The sequence below is a fragment of the Psammomys obesus genome, unplaced genomic scaffold (assembly GCF_907164565.1).
Source record: "Psammomys obesus unplaced genomic scaffold, mPsaObe1.curated_primary_1811, whole genome shotgun sequence".
Taxonomy (NCBI): Eukaryota; Metazoa; Chordata; class Mammalia; order Rodentia; family Muridae; genus Psammomys; species Psammomys obesus.
The window spans coordinates 6373954-6390322 of NW_026596064.1; the positions used below are offsets into that span (position 1 = coordinate 6373954).

Below are 16369 nucleotides of genomic sequence, written 5' to 3' on the forward strand. Positions count from 1 at the left end.
AAAATAAATATGGAACAACAAAAGATTTTGGATAGCCAAGTAACTGCTGTTCAAGAATAATGCTGAAGGAATTATCATTTCAGATAGAAAGATACATTACAAAGCTGGGAGCAGGCGGATCTCTGTGAGGTCAGCCCGGTCCACAAAGCGAATCCAGAACAACCAAGGCTATACAGAGAAACCCTGTCTCCAAAAACTCCCCACCCCCACCCCAAAAAAGAAAAAAAAAAGATATATTACAAAGCTACAGTAATAAACCCAGTATGGTGCTGTGACAAAAACAGACACAGACATGTAGAACAATGGAACAAAACCAATGATCCAGACAGTGTATTGCACTCATACTTCAGCCATTTAAAGAAAATGAGGCCATAAATTTAAAAGAGAGCAAGGGATTGATGGTGTATGTAGGAAGGCTTGGAGGGAGGGAGGGAGACGAAGGGACATCAGTCCTGCTGCTGCTTATGTTGGAGATTATTTTCTGTGTTCAATCCAGGAATCTTGGTTTATCCTGAATTAAAATTCATAAACGTCTAGGGGAACTCCTCGGACCAATGACAATGTCTGTGGGGAGCTCTGACTCTGTCCCTCAAAATGCTTACAAAAAAAGTGAATAAACTGTAATTAATTCAAAAATTAATTAATTAAAAAATGCTTACAAGATGAAAGTGGAAGGTGGGCCAAGTCAGCACAGACAGGATTGTAGTCACCTTCCATTTAAATCAGTCACCAGTATTTCATGGAAGATCCAGTAGAACCCAGGAAATATTTGCAAATTTGGTTTAGATAGGCTTTTGTGATATGGTGTATTTTTAGCTCTCTCTATATCTCTTCAAGTTGACCCAAAGGCTAGTGTAATATGATCCAACTGTTTTTACAGTAAAACATTGCTCAGGATGGAATCATCATAAAGAAGTACAAACTTCCCTGTAAAGGTTGGATTCCATCCATGAATAATTATCATCTTAAAGATATGGAAATTATTTACCAAGTGTTAAGAACATTAAAAAAATATATATTTTAAAGCTGCTAAGAATTGCCAGTCTTTATCTAAAACTTTTCAGAAAAAGCTATTTGGATATCAGATTTGAGTGTTTGAGGAGGGTCAGATAAAGTCTGTAAGCCAGTGGAAAAATCCTTTGACGTCAATGTTATGTAAGTAAATTATAACTTCTAGGAAACTGTGTTTTCCATGAAACTTCAGGTCTCACAATTCCAGCGAGCTTGACTGCAGTCCTTGAAATGCACTGCTTCATTGGAACTGCAGTCAGACCTTGTCCAGCTGATCTGCCTAGGGACTGAGTGTGCTGACAGAGACCTATTCTTCGCAGTCAGGTAATTCTGCTGCCAACGACTGATTTTGGCTCATGAGCTCTGACTAACATTGAACAAACTCCCTAAGAGGGCTGCTGTCTAGGATTCTCTTCCCTGGTTGTGTGGGTTAACTTCGGTAAATTTGACATAAACCTAGATGCACCTGGATAGGGAACCTCAATTGAGGAATTAACTTCATTAGGTTGGTGTGTCTATTAGATCATTTCTTGATGGTTAATTGAGGTTGGAGGATCCATCCCACTGTGGGTACTGTCATTCCAGGGCTGTATAAGAAAGATGGATAAGCAAGTCACAGGGAACAAACCAGGAAGAAGAGCTCCTCCAAGATCTCTGCTTCAGTTCTTGCCTCCAAGTCCCTGTTTCAGCAGCTGCCTTCACTTCCCCTGATGGCATGTAAGACGTAAGGCAAATAAACCCTCACCCCACCCAATTGCTTTTGGTGTTTTATCAGTACAACAAAAAGCAAAATAATATGTGAGTCTTCTCTTTCTGGATCATTCATTCTAGTGAGATGTATCTTGTGCCCTGGTTTCCCTTTATTGCCTTTGCCACTCATTCTCTATTTTCTTCTACATGTGTGTTTCTTCTTGTTGTTGTTATTATTATTATTTTACATATTGAATCCCATCTTGGGACCCAGTTCTTGAGAATCCAGCTTAACACATGATCCTCTGTGAGTGTTGGTTTTCCTGTGTGAAAGAAAAGTCAGTCTATAAGGTGGTAATAATTCATTAAAGTGAACCAAGGAGTTTAAAGTGTAATTGCACAGCAGCATATAATATAGTTCTAGTTAATGAGTGGAATTATTTTATTATTACTACAATATCTTTTGTTTTGTTTTGTTTTTGAGATAGGGTTTCTCCATTTAGTCTTTGTTGTCCTGGACTCACTTTGTAGACCTGCCTTTGCCTCCTGGAGTATTGGAATTACAGATGTGAGCCACCACACCCTACTTATTACAATATCTTACTAATTTTTCTGTATTTTTTTTTAAATTAGCAGGTTAGTAGAGCCTGAGCTTGTCTATCACTAGGGCAGCATAGAATAAAATAAATGTAAAACAGAAGAATTCAGATAAAAACTACATAAACTATTGATAAAATACATCACTAAATGTTCACAGAAAAGATTATCTTATCTGTCACTCATTTAAAGTGAAAGGTATAATTGACTGGGGTTAAAACACCTGGCATTCATGTTACGTGGCCATTGAGATTGGATTCTCCTTTGAATGCAAAGAAAAATCAGGAGTTTTCAGTTAAACTGAACCATCTTCTCACAGATAGAAATGCACATGTCAGAAAGAGGCCTATTAAGGGCACCAAAATATTTTCCTGGCTTGAATTATCCTAGTAATTGCATATAATCTACAATGATCCTGAGGTCATGCATGTTTGCATGTCATTGATAATGGTAGTTCGCCAGGAAGTCTAATTTGGGGATCATGCTTAACATTCTTTCCCCAAAACTTAAACAGGAAAATAACTTAAGGAGTGACCTCCATTTGTAAAAAAGAATTGGGAATTAGAATTATTTAATAAAAATAAAAGGAGAATTCAGTATTGCCTCCTATTAAATTGAAATATAACTTTTAAATGTAAATAATAATGGAGGGCTGCCAAAAAAATATCTATCTATCTGACTGTCTGTCTATCATCTATATCTATCCTTCTATCCATCCATCTATCTATCTACCTTTCAATCTAGCATCTATATCTATTTTTCCATCATCTCTCATTATCTATGTATATATCATTTACCTATCAATTGATCGATCATTATATCTTTCATCTATCATCTATCTATCTATCTGTCTGTCTGTCTGTCTAATCTATTTGTCTATCTATTATTTATTTATTTTGAACCTTGTTTTTGACTTAACAATTTTCAATAGATATTTTTCTTCATTTTCTTACACAGGAACAGTTTACACATGTGTAGAACCATATAGTTAGACTCATCTTTATCTATATCTGCCTTAAAGTAAAAGAACAACGTAATATTAAAAGTCATATCCTACTTTGCATTATTTCTGGAGCTATTCAGGGATACTTATTCTAACAGTAAATTCTGTTTTGTTTAACAAGATTCTGTGAGATCTTCTCATTCAGATTTGCTTTGAATCAGTTAAATTTAAATCAGATTTGCTATGGTTGCGAACAGCTGCACATAACACTGTCATGTTTGAATGATGTTTTTATTTTTTTGACCAGTTCAGTAGTATAAGCCAAAACTATTTCCAGGACACCAAAAGAACCTTACAGTGTTTCTTCTGTTTTCAGAATGTTTCGGTCTATAAGTCATGTCTTAGAGTTCTTAAGGGCAATGCTGTTTTCTCCGAAGAATAAACCAGCTCTCTTGGTGTCATCAGCTGCCTACCAATGATGGAGAGATCACTGGTTTGAGCGGGTATTGTAGTGCTCAACTATTTCATATTTTTCTCTCCCTTGTCTCTGCTCTTTCAGAAACAAACACAAACACAAAGCAGACATGGATATGGCACGAGCTCAGAGAAGACCTTGACCACATGAATACTAACAGAAAGTTGCTTATTCTTCTATTGACCTCATTCAGTGTATGTCTGTGGCACCTTCATCCAAAGGCCAATGTCACGGACCAGTGTGAGTGGTCTACTTTTGTTTGCGAAACTTTTACCTTCCCTTCCTCTTCTTTCCCCTTCTCTCCCTCCATTCCTCCTTTCTTTATTCTTTTCCTCCTTTCTTCCTTTCCTTCTTTTTCTTTCCTTCTTGCTTAACTTTCTTTAGTTAAGTCAAAAAAAAGCTTTCTTCATGGTGTTTTCATGTATATCTTGCTCTTTCATTTACACCTTCCCCACTGTCTTCATTAGTCCCCTTGATCCAGTCTAAACTGATCCCCTTTTTTTCCTCTCCTACCCTCTCATGCCTTCTTACAGTTTTTGTTTGTCCCTCTTTCCATTATGGCCACTTCCTTCCCTCTTATGCCCTCCCTTCTTTCTGAATTATATTCTAATCAAATAATCTCGAAACTGGCCCCCTTGATTTTTGTGCTTTCTCTCCAATCTACTTCATAAGACGTCCATTAATCTCATTTTTATTTTTATTTTATTTATTTACGTGATGCTGCTGTTTTTATTACCACTCCTAAGTTTTTTTAATTAAATTATTATTTTTTTATATTAATTACAATTTGTTCACTTTGTATCCCAGCTGTAGCACCTTCCTTCATTCCCTCCCAATTCCACCTTCCCTCCCTTATCTCCTCCCATGCTCCTCCCCAAGTCCACTCACAGGGGAAGTCCTCCTCCCCTTCCATCTGACCCTAGCTTATCAGGTCTCATCAGGACTAGCTGCATTGTCCTACTCTTTGGCCTGGTAAGGCTGCTACCCACTCGGCAGGGTGTGGGGTGTGGGGTGGTCAAGGAGCTCACCACTGAGTTCATGTCAGAGACAGTTTCTGTTCCCCTTACTAGGGCACCCACTTGGATATTGAGCTGCCATGGGCTACATCTGAGCAGGGGTTCTAGGTAATCTAGGTTATATCCATGAATGGTCCATGGTTGGAGTGTCAGTCTCAGAAAAAGACCTCTGTGCCCAGATATTTTGGTTCTGTTGCTCTCCCTGTGGAGCTCCTGTCCTCTCCAGGTCTTACTATCTTCTCCTTCTTTCATAGGATTCCCTGTGCTCTGCCCAAAGTTTGATTATCAGTCTCAGCATCTGCTTTGATACACTGCTGGGTAGAGTCTTTCAGTGGCCCTCTATGGTAGGCTTCTGTCCTGTCTCCTGTTTTCTCCCGCTTCCAATGTCCATCCCATTTGTCTTTCTGAATGAGTATTGATCATCTTACCCAGGGTCCTCCTTCTTGCTTAGCTTCTTTAGGTACACAGATTTTAGTATGTTTATCCTATATGTCTAGTATCTCCTGATAAATGAGTATATACCATGTGTGTCTTTCTGTTTCTGAGATACCTCAGTCGGGATCAATCTTATTTTTATAATGATCTTAGGCGTCTCAATTTTTTTTGTTGCTGTTGTTTTTATGGTTATGGTTCAAAAAGTTCTGAATACCCAGCTCTAATAGAAAATAAATTAAGCATACACCTATAGTGCTATGTATTTATTTTCTAAAGAAAGAAAGACTGGGTATGGAAGTGGGGAGGATTTGGGAGAATCTGGGAGGGGGAGGGGAACTAGGATCAGAATATATTATATGAAAAAATAATTTCAGTTTATATTATATATGTATCTTAAAATTTTAACAAGTTACCCTCCCTTGGTGTAGAGTTTTGGGGGAATGTAGGCCCAGACCTACTTGGAAACAGCATTTCTGGAATCGTTGCTATAAAGAAGAAAATCCCCCGATACAGAAGGGACGAGACCAGCTGGGGAATTCCAAAGGTTTAATGCCCTGAATGTGGATGTCCCTGGATCTACCTCCACCCCTGCCCTTCATGGGAGCTCAGTAAACCTTGGATATACTTGTCTGTATCTTTTGCACTGGACATTTGAGTCGTTGTATAACTGTAAAAGCTCTGCTCACTGCATCACTCAAGTACCTGTCCAGAGGTCCAACTTACAGGAAGTAAAATCCAAATGTGGTCTATCAGTTGGGAGGCTGAGGCAGGAGGAGCACTGAGATGAGAATTCAAGGACAGCTTGAGCTATTGAATGAGACTGTCTTTAAAAATGGCCAGCCCTTAAAAGATGGCCATACATACGAGTAACGTTGTACAGACTGAGGAGGTTGAATTTGTGTTTTTAGGAAAACATAAAAATGTGTGTGTGTGTAAGGACAAAGAGAAAAGACCATGAATTTGAAGGAGAGCATGGAAGGTTACTGCGGGTCTGGGAGGAAGGTGGAGGAAGGAAAGGGAAAGAGAAAACAATGTAATAAATGATGTAATTACATTATAACCTCAAACACTAAAACAAATATGTTTTAAAAGTCTCTGTTCAATAAACACATATTATTCTGAAGACCTCCTCTCCCCATCTGCATTTGCTTTTGGTCACTGTCACATTTACTTGAAGAAAACACTATAGACTTTCCAGCAGGTGTGACTCATTACAGCTATTTTTGAACGCTTCTGTGAAAGGCAAATTCGTCCACACAACAAAGGCTCCGAGGAATGCAGTGTCTCTCACACACCATCATTACACACACTCACAGGTAATTAGATGTCTCTGACAAACAGGATTTGTCATGGCTAGACTAAGAATCACTTGCCTCTCCGTGAAACCCTTAACTTTATTGGCTTTGTATTGTGATTGCCCCTGAAATATTTACTTCTGTGATCTCCTGTTAATTTTTTTTTAAAACAAATACCCAACAATTGCTAACTTGTTGCAACTCCCCAGAATTCAGTCTTTTCTCTTTAAAGTTCTGATTGGCAAATATAAAGACCATAAAGAGGTTCTATTTGTTTGACTATTTTTGGAACTTCCTTATGTTATTATTTTTCATTGATATTTTTAGATGGCATAAAAAACACTGACAGGTTTGTACAAATGTATATTTATACTTCAATTACATCCCTCCAGCGGGATTGCTTTGGGGTTTCTGAGAACTGGACCTCAGGCCTGATGTATGCTAAGGGTCGGCGTGCTGTAGAATTGAGTTGTGTCCCTAGGTCACCCGCCTACCTGTTATGAGCCTCCACAGTGGGATGAAAGCTCTCCAGAAAATACTCCTTGAGAAAGTAACCATATAGGAAATTCTCTCTTTTTCTTCAGGTTGATTTACACTAAAGAATTTAAAAAGAAAACATCAGATTCTTGTAAAATAAACGAATAGTTTTACAGCTTTTTCTGTAATTGTAGTTGTAATAATAAGAACATTATTTTAAAATGATATGAAATTTCTCTAAAATTCCATTAAAAAACAGTTTTTTTTTTTTAATTCATAATCCTGTAACAGTTAATACAGTTTGGATCAATGGGACATTTTGCGCACTTTGGTCCCAGTGGTGGTACTCAGGCGGTGCCATATCACCGTGTAAATGGAAAACTTAAATAACCAATTCTTCAAACAGCTTAATGCTAAAGAGAAAAGAAATCTCAGGCCCATGCTTAGATCCCTAGTTTGTGAGGGTGTTTTCCCTTTCTTTCAACTTCACATAATGCTCAATTTTTATTTTAGAGTGGTTCGCATGAAGTGAGTCAAAAGCATTAAAACCAAAATCGACCCTAAAGGAAATCAAGTGAAAGAAAATTTAATTATTTATCTCAGAAGACATATAATGCGTTGCTTTATCAAACTGAATATATGCATTCCGTTTTCTTTCCAGAATTTTAAAACAAATAAGTGTAAATAATATATTCATAATTATATCTGTAGATTGTGTAAAAACTACATTTGTGGCATTAACAAAAAAGCTAGAGTATGCTTTTTCTTCCAGACTGCTTGTCCATAATTACTGATAAAACACCGCTTTGCTAAGCCTGATAAAACCTACATTTACAATAACCTTCAGAGTTAGATGATTCTTGTTCATAATAAAATGTTTGTATGCAAGGAACATAGACACCTCATGTCTGGACGAATCTGTAGATTTCAGACTAATTTGACCGTTGTTGGGAAGGTTTTGAATTTCCAGACTCAAATAACACTGTTGTAAATTACCTATTTGTGGTTAGTGCAAGTCATGTCTATGCAAAATTATTAGATGGCCTGTCCCCTGTCTAACCTTTAAGCCAAATGTTATTTATACTAAATGGTTTAGAATAACTTTATAAAAAATGGTATTTGAAAGTAGTAGAAAGCATATAATAAAACTACCTGTACTAAAATTTGAGGTCTTTTTAGAATGCATTAAAAATCATTGGCTACATATCTGATAAAAGCGCTCATTCTGGTTACTTAAAAATGATAAAAAATTTAAAACATTAACAGTCTATGAATGGAGTAGGTTACTAGAAAAAAAATTAAAAAAAAAGAATCAGGGACATGATATTTGTAAGTGATGTTGAAATAATGTTCTATTTAAAGCGAGAAACTTAATGCTTTCTCTTATACTATAATCTTCTGAAATGGTTATTTCATGTTATAACAATAGAAAAATTGGGTCTTGGAAGATAGCGTAGCTGGCATAAAGCTTGTGCTAGAAATGTTGGGGCCTGAGTTAAACTGGCATAAAAATGTCTGGCTTGGTGGATGAACTCGAAATCACAGAGGTATTGAGGCAGAGACAGAAGGGTCTATGCTGCTTACTGACCGTAAGCATTCCTTAATTGGCCAGATTCCAGGCTCCAGTGAAAGAACCTGCCTCAAAACCAAAACAAAACAATAAAATAACAAAAAACAAAACAACAGCATCAAGGTTGATTCCTGGACTTTAGAGTCATGAGCAAGCAGGTACACATACTGTCACACATATGATCACCTACACACGTATGAGCACATGCGTACACACACGAATGCACACAAAAATAAACCTACAGAATGACAGGAATGATTACATCTATGAATCCTTTATATAGTTTAGAAGTGGCAAGATGGCTCAGCTGGTAATGATGCTTGCAGCCAAGGCTGATGAGTTCATTTCAATCTCCAGGACCCACACAGTAGAAGGAACCAATCCTGCAAGTTCTTCTCTGACCTTCACATATAAGTCATAGCTCATGCACACCATGCACTAAATCAGTAAATAACCGAAATACATCGTTTTTAAAAGACAAATACTGAAAATGTCACTTATTATTTAGTTTGATGTTATGCACTTATTGGACACTGTATTCAAACTGAGACATGAGCCAGTAAATTAACATACAAGAATCTCAGTATACTTGACATCTGATTTTTCTCTGCTAGACCACACCTGTCCTTTCATTGTATATCCTCCTAAGATAAAAATTATCACTCATGGTGGCTCATGATTATTATACTATCACTTGGGACACGGAGGCATGAAGATGGCCATGTGTTCAAGGACAACGTAGGTGGGCTTCAGAATGAGAAACGCTGCCTCAAACCACAAAGGTACCTATAAAAATATTTATTGTTATCTGGCATATTCGAAATCCCTTTTTTGAGTCGACTTTAAAGAAATCTACATCATTCAGAAAACAGTTTTATTTTTGTGCTCAAATCTATGTTGCTTCCATTTATACAGATAATCTTCGGACGAAGAGACTACCCTCCAGTGCAGTGTAGCCTAATAGCACGTTTTGGAAGAATTCTATTGATGTGTTTGTAAAATCTGAAATGCATCCAAAACCACGAGGAGCTGGGATTCTAACCAAGATAACAGCTTGATTCAATTTCATCTGTGAGCCATGCTTGTCCTTAACTTAGAACCAGCAATTTTGCTTGGAAAATTGTCTCATTGTTTGTTCGTGCGTTGGGATGTCAACCAACAGTCTCATGCATCCTTGTATGTCCCTGACTAGGGCAACAGACCCTTATCCTTTTTCCTTTTTATTTCTCTTCTCTTCATTTCTGGTCCTCTTTTATACTTCAGCTAAGGGAAATCTTTGCAGACACTCACACCAAACGTGAATCTTAAGAAATTCACATTTCCTGAAGGTCAAGGACCAGATATTTAGTACAATATTCTACAGAATAATCAGAATTTCCAACTTCCATTCTGTATCTGACCTCTCCACATGTGGACTCCATTTCCTCTGTCACATTCCCGTGTATTACTCACTGTTTTCCATCAGCCCAGACTGAAAATCCTTCTCTCTTTTACTCTTCACAAACCTTTGCCTCATTTAACACCCATCTTATGCGCCACAGCCAGTTCAAAGCCTGTTCAAAGCCATCTTTGACTCTCCCTGCCAGCCAGGTTTCATTTTCCATCTTCCCTCGGCACTTCAAACTAGTTCAAGAGCTGGTATTCCACTTTGATCCATGTGATCTTAAGCATCTTTCTGCCACTGATTATAAATGATCAGTTCCTTCCAGGAAAGGCTTGTTCTTATGTTTACCTTTTCTGTTGCTCGTGGGCCCAACACAGACATCCATGTGTGAGTAGCATGCATGAGATGCATCTTTCTACAGTGGGATCACAGCAGAAAATGTGAATAGATTGGGGTTTAAGAAGTCTTATGAAATGGAAATAGGGGATCGACTCTGTTCTTTATTTTCTCCTTATTTTTCACAAATGAGAATGGAGATTTATAAAAAATGGTTGTTTTTTGACACAAGTTCTCTTTCTATAACCTCAGAGTGTAACTCTGCATTTTATGCCATTAATAAGGGGTGATGAGAGGCACTATAAAGCTAACACTGAGATAAAGCATATCATAAATATGCTTATTATAAAGCCTATTATAAAGATGCTTAATGTTCATATGGATCTAAGAGGAATACCAGCCCTTGAACCAGTCTAAAGTGCTGAGGGAAGATGGAAAATGAAACATGGCTGGCAGGGGGAGTCAAAGATGGCTTTGAACAGCCTGTGATTAGGTTGGATGTTAAATGAGGGGACAATTTATGCTTATTTTATATAAAAGCATTTTAAAAGCCTGCTTCTGGAATGCAGGTAGAATACCTAACTCCTCATGCACTCATTTTTCCAACTTAGCAATATTTGAAGCAGAAATGCCCATAAGGTCAAGAATGGCAAAGTGAAATAACAGCTTGGCTAATTCCTCCTGACTGCAAATAAATGGACCAATCAGACGAAGAAAATAACCATCAACTCTCTCCACTGCCAAAAGGTAGATTGGATGGCAGTGAGAGTGTGGGCATGATGGGGCAGTAAAAGCAAATGATGTGTGTTTTTGCCATGCCAGCAGAACAAATACCCCATCATACCCTACTGTGTGTAGTTCCTGGTGAACTTTCCATGGAAAATTCAAACATGAATTCATTGTTCAACACTTCAACAATCCAAGTTTACACTAGACAGTCAGTGTTGGCCTAAACCATCTAATTGAGCTGCCTACCTTCAGTTCCTGTTATCTTACCACTCAAACCAGTCCTGCTACAGAGTATGTTTTCATTCTTTGATTGTTATCTTTGAGGGGCAGGTCTCAGTGACTTATTGAAATTTATGAATCTACTTAATGGGTAAGATTTCCTAACTCAGAGGCCGTATGATACTAGCTCTGGAAAATATTTGAGACATTACTGAAACATAACTTATTATTAAAGAAAGCATTTCCAAGGTGTAGATGATTTCAGTGCTGTTATTTAAATGCAGATATGTACACAAATTAATTAGCACCCCATTCCTCAATAAAAGCCTCTAAAATTTTCTTGAAGAATAGTTGACATGTGGATAACTGACTGATTGTTGTTATAAATAATTCGGAGGGGGGAGGTGGCGGTGATGCATGCCTCTTATCTCAGCACTCAGGGAGGCAGAGGCGTGCAGATCCCTGTGAGTCTGAGGCCAGCCTGGTCTACAGAGTGAGTTCCAGATGAGCCAAGGCTACCCAGAGAAACCCTTTCTAGAACTCTCTCACCCCAATAAATGAATGAATAAGTAAATGAATGAATGAAAGAATAACTAAATTTGGTGTTGCAAAGAAGGAGACCACAACCCCAATTGAAGAACCTCAATGAGGCAAAACTTTGCTCTTAATCAAGAGGGCACACTTCTCACAGAAGAGCAGGCACACTGCAGCAAGGAACTGGGTCTTCATTTTAACACAGGTGAAGGCTCTGTCTTTTCCCCATTTGCTGCCATCCCACCTTACAGTCTTTTTCTACTGACTAATTTTAAAAGAATCAGAGCAAAGAAAACTAAGGAACAAGTTCATCACTTAATTCACTCAAGTTCCAAGAATGCAACAGACCTTTTTATAAATAATAAGTTTACTGGCTGGGGAGTATTAAAACATTAGCATAAAAGTCTTACAGTGTGGAGGAGATAAAAAGATTTGATGTCCTTGTGACAAACCCGTTTTACAGCCTTCGATAGAAAAGATTAATATTTACTATTTCTTACAGTATGAGGTGCTACACTTGGGGCAGTCAAGTGTTCTCAGTATCTATCTATTACAATTTTGCATGTGCTCTTATCTGCCTGATCTCTGGCAAAAACAAAAATATGAACAAAGTCAAATTGCTGACTAACGATTATCATTAGTTTTTGACTAAAGATTATCATTAGTTAATTTAAATTAACTTTGGACAGGTACACATCACATACAGGACCCCTAAGTTTGGCGGTCCTGTTGCCTTTTTAGTGTTCTTCCTCTGTTCCTCCCATTTAGAGTCTAGCTGTATGTGGGTGTTGAGAGGACTAAAGTTGAATTACAGCGCTAGAATCCAGTGTAAACTTACTGTCACTCTGCAGTCATTCATGACTAGTAAATGAACATAAATCTCTCTCTCTCTTGTACAATGTTTTATTTTTTGTGCTTGAGTGTTTAGCCTGCATGTATGTCTGTAAACCTCTTGGCATGCCAACCGCCCATAGAAGCCAAAAGAGGGCACTGGATTCCCTGGTTCTGGGGTTACAGGCCAATTGTTAGCGGCAGTGTAGGTGCTGGAAATCCAGCTCAGACCTCTGGAAGAACAACTAGTGCTCTTACACACTGAATCCCCAAGTCTCTTTAGCTCCCAACACCATTTTTTTTTTTTTTGATGTTTCTTATTTTACCTTGCAACAAAGTGGATGTTCGACGGAAGCTTAACATGTTACTTTATTATGTGAAGTGAGAGAGAGAAAGAGAGAACAATGATACATTAAACCTTCTCCTCAACTGGCTCTTTGAGGCAACGGGTGGTACTGAGGAAGAGCTTCTTTAAAGTGGGGCTCTGAAGAAGGGCTGGGCTCCCCAGACTGAAATAGGAGTTCCAGTCGAATAAAAGTTTCCCAAGTAGAGGGCATGTTTCAGGCATCTAAAAAAGACAAAAGGAGAAGCATCAAGACAAAATACATGAGAGTGAAGAAAATAGCCAAGAAACAGATATGGCTATAATCTGAGCTTTAGAAGAAGCTGCGGGGCCGGGCTGGCTATGAAGAAATGCAGACTCCAGTGCAGGCAGTATAAACATTTTAATGCTTGAGAACAGAGATTCTTAGCTGGGCTGGGATGTGTGGTTTTAGGCTGACCTGCGATTAAGGTGCGGCTGACCCTTGGGCTCCAACCCGTGGAGAAAAGAATTCTAACAGCAGTAATTGAAAGCAAGGACACAAAACTCCCACAGAAACCTTACAAGTATGTGCTCGCAGAACCTGAGAAGTTAGAAATCTACTATAGGGGAAATGGTCTGTGTGATCTGCTTTTAGGGGAGGATAGAGGGACACCCCTAAGATTTAAGGCTCAGTTAAAGAGCTTTTATACACAGAACTGAGAGCTGGGAGGTTGGTGGGGGAAACGTTTGGTAAGAAAATAAGAAAGATGATTCAAGTTGAATTCTGTGACAGGATTTGAGCGTTAGGAAACCAGAGGCGATCTTGATGTGGCGGGGGAGGAAGCTGAGGTAGAAAGGTTGTTGTAACCAGCCAGCTAATTAAAATAAGAGGCAAAGAATCCGAGCTGGTGTGACGAACCATTAAACACGAGGATGGTGAATGGGATCAAAATGCAGCTCCAGTGTGCAGTCCCTTTACGGTAACGCGGTCACTGATTTGGTTCTAGCGCCAACTTTCTCTCCTTAGGCTTTCATCGTCCCTATTTCATCCTTTGTCTCTTCCTCATGCTGCTTTGTACCCTTTATGGATTAATATTTATTTCTTCGCACTAGAGTTACACTTTGTTTCTTCTATCGCCCTTTGACCCTTTCTTTGTTTTTGTTTGTTTGTTTGTTTTTACTTACACGTGTGTGCTTTTGTGATTAAAAATGTGTTCCTAAACTACCATAGTCAACTTTGGAATAATATATAACTCCTCCCTTATAAGGAGACATGTACATTTACACCTCTGTTCTTTATGCTATGCTGGCTTTAAGAGAGATAAACCTGCCAGAGTGCAAAACTATTCTTGTTTAACATTATCCACATGGTTCTAAAGAAGCCAAGTAGTTGTGCTTAGTGTTAAATTTTACTTGGAACTCTAAAAACTATTTTTTTTCACGTAAACTGTTTGTTTATATGAAAATGTGTTTACTTTAAATTTTTGCTGTTGATTTGATTTAGAGCAAAGGAAATCTTATGGTAATCAGGTACCAAACCCTCTAATACCATGGAATCATTTAGTTACACTATTTTTTAATCAAATATGTATATGCTATGTGCTAATTACTGAACAGGTACTTAGATCGCAGACTTCCTACTATTCATCAAACGATATTTACTAATGCAGCATTTGAATAGGTATTAGCTCATTAATCCCTTGTTCACTCTTACTTTCAAAGAACATTTTTGGATATACATTTATAGGATGAGCTCTTGTTTTGTTTCTACTCTTTAATATTTTATTTTTCTTTGACTTTATTTTTTTTACTGATGAGAAATCCATCTTTGAATCTTTATTTTATTTTTCTTTCATTTTTTCTTTACATTTTCCTTTCTGTTGTTCTTCTTGCTAATTTTCCTTCTTCTGTGTTCTTGTCTCCCAATCTAAACAAGGAGGCACAAGGATCACAGAATGAGTGAGCGATGAAAGCTTCCTTAAGTTCATGATAAAAGAAAGAAAGCTCCTAGCTAAAGCTGAAGGTCCCCTAAAGCTGGTTAAAAAATACCCAAATGTAGGAGATGGAAAACTAGCCTCTAGGGTACAGGTTAAGGCTAAACCATGGAAGCCATCCTTGGGCTAAGAGAGTCCATTGGATGCCCTGGAGAGTGAGCTAGAAATGGAGGCTGTGAAGCTGTGTGTAAAGCTGATATATGAGCTCTGGGGGGAGCTAGATATGGCTAACCGGGTAGCTGATGCAAATTCACTGGTGATGACAGTCGGTCATGGGGACTTCTTGGACCCTCTTTATTTGCCTTACTAGGGACTGTCAACCCCCATCTTAGTCAAAGCCTGCTTTTAATGCAGGCACTTCATTTTTTTTTTTTTTTTTTTTAGGAAATATTTATTCCAATTTCTCACTTTTTTCTTATTCGTCACTTTTAAAATGATATTGATCTGCACGGTATCAATTAGTACTCTCAGTTTCTCTTCTCTCCATATTTCAGTTTTTTTACTTGTTAAATATGACTTAGGTAATATTTATTGACTTACCTTCTAGCTCAATTGTGAGTCCATTAAGTGGATGTTACTGTTTCTGCTTTTTAGATTTATTGTTTCTTTTCATCTATATGTACCAGTGTTCTGCCTGCCTGCATGTATTTTTCATATCTCGTGTCTGCAGAGGTCAGAAGAGCGTGTTGCATACCATCGAACTGGAGTTACAAATGGTTGCAGTGCTTGTAACCACTGAACAATCTCTCTTGCCCAGGATATTATTATTTCTGATATTGTGCTTTCAGTTTTCATATATTTGTCAGGATCTTCTTAGGATTTCTATTTCCCCGTGTAAACAGTTTGTTGATCTTTAACATTGCCTGGAAATGCTTTACCACAGTTATAATCATTATTTAAGCATTTGCCTAGGATTGGGCATGTAGCTCAGTGGTGGTGTTAGCACAAATATTGGGGAGTCCCTCTGTGGTCAGCGTAAGTCACTAGGGAAATCATATTCCCTTCTTGGGGATATTAGTCTCACAAATAAAAGGATTTAAGGTTTGCTTGAAATGAAAGCTTAAGGACAATTTCATTAGAGTTTAAAAGAAAATGCTCAGGATAGGCAAGACATAGATCACAGCAGCTGCCTGGCGGAGAAGAATGGAGAAGAGAGAGAGTGTGTGCGAGTGAGAGAACAAGAGCGAGGGTAAGCGAGTGAGTGAGCAAGCCATTCAAGTTAACAGGAATGAAAATTAACCAGATGGCAGCAGGCAACCACATGGTTTGGTGGGGGTGTAGGGCTTTAGAAGAACAAGTCAGAAGCTCAAAGTACCCAGAAAAAATCCAAGAGAAAGACAGAAGATAAAATGGAAGGGAAACTTACACCGTTCAATGGTGGACAAATCCAGTAGGACCTCATGATTGCTGGTGAGGGCTGCACTAGGGAATGGGAATTGTGGAAAGAAGAAAAAATTATCTCTTTAAAGGAATAACTGCCCCCCCCCCCATCTTTGGCACAAGTTAAGATGAAACTGTCTTTGCCAGTG

General features: G+C 38.1%; 1 long non-coding RNA gene across 2 annotated transcripts; it reads left to right on the forward strand.

Annotated features, from left to right (window-relative positions):
• Window positions 1-1120: 1120 nt before the first annotated feature.
• Window positions 1121-3984, forward strand: LOC129689738 (uncharacterized). 2 transcript variants are annotated; one of them, XR_008722167.1, is made up of 3 exons: window positions 1121-1335; window positions 1597-1735; window positions 3801-3984. It is a non-coding gene; the product is annotated as an uncharacterized LOC129689738 (long non-coding RNA). The 2 variants fall into 2 exon arrangements; XR_008722166.1 differs by having other exon boundaries at window positions 1597-1728.
• Window positions 3985-16369: the final 12385 nt, after the last annotated feature.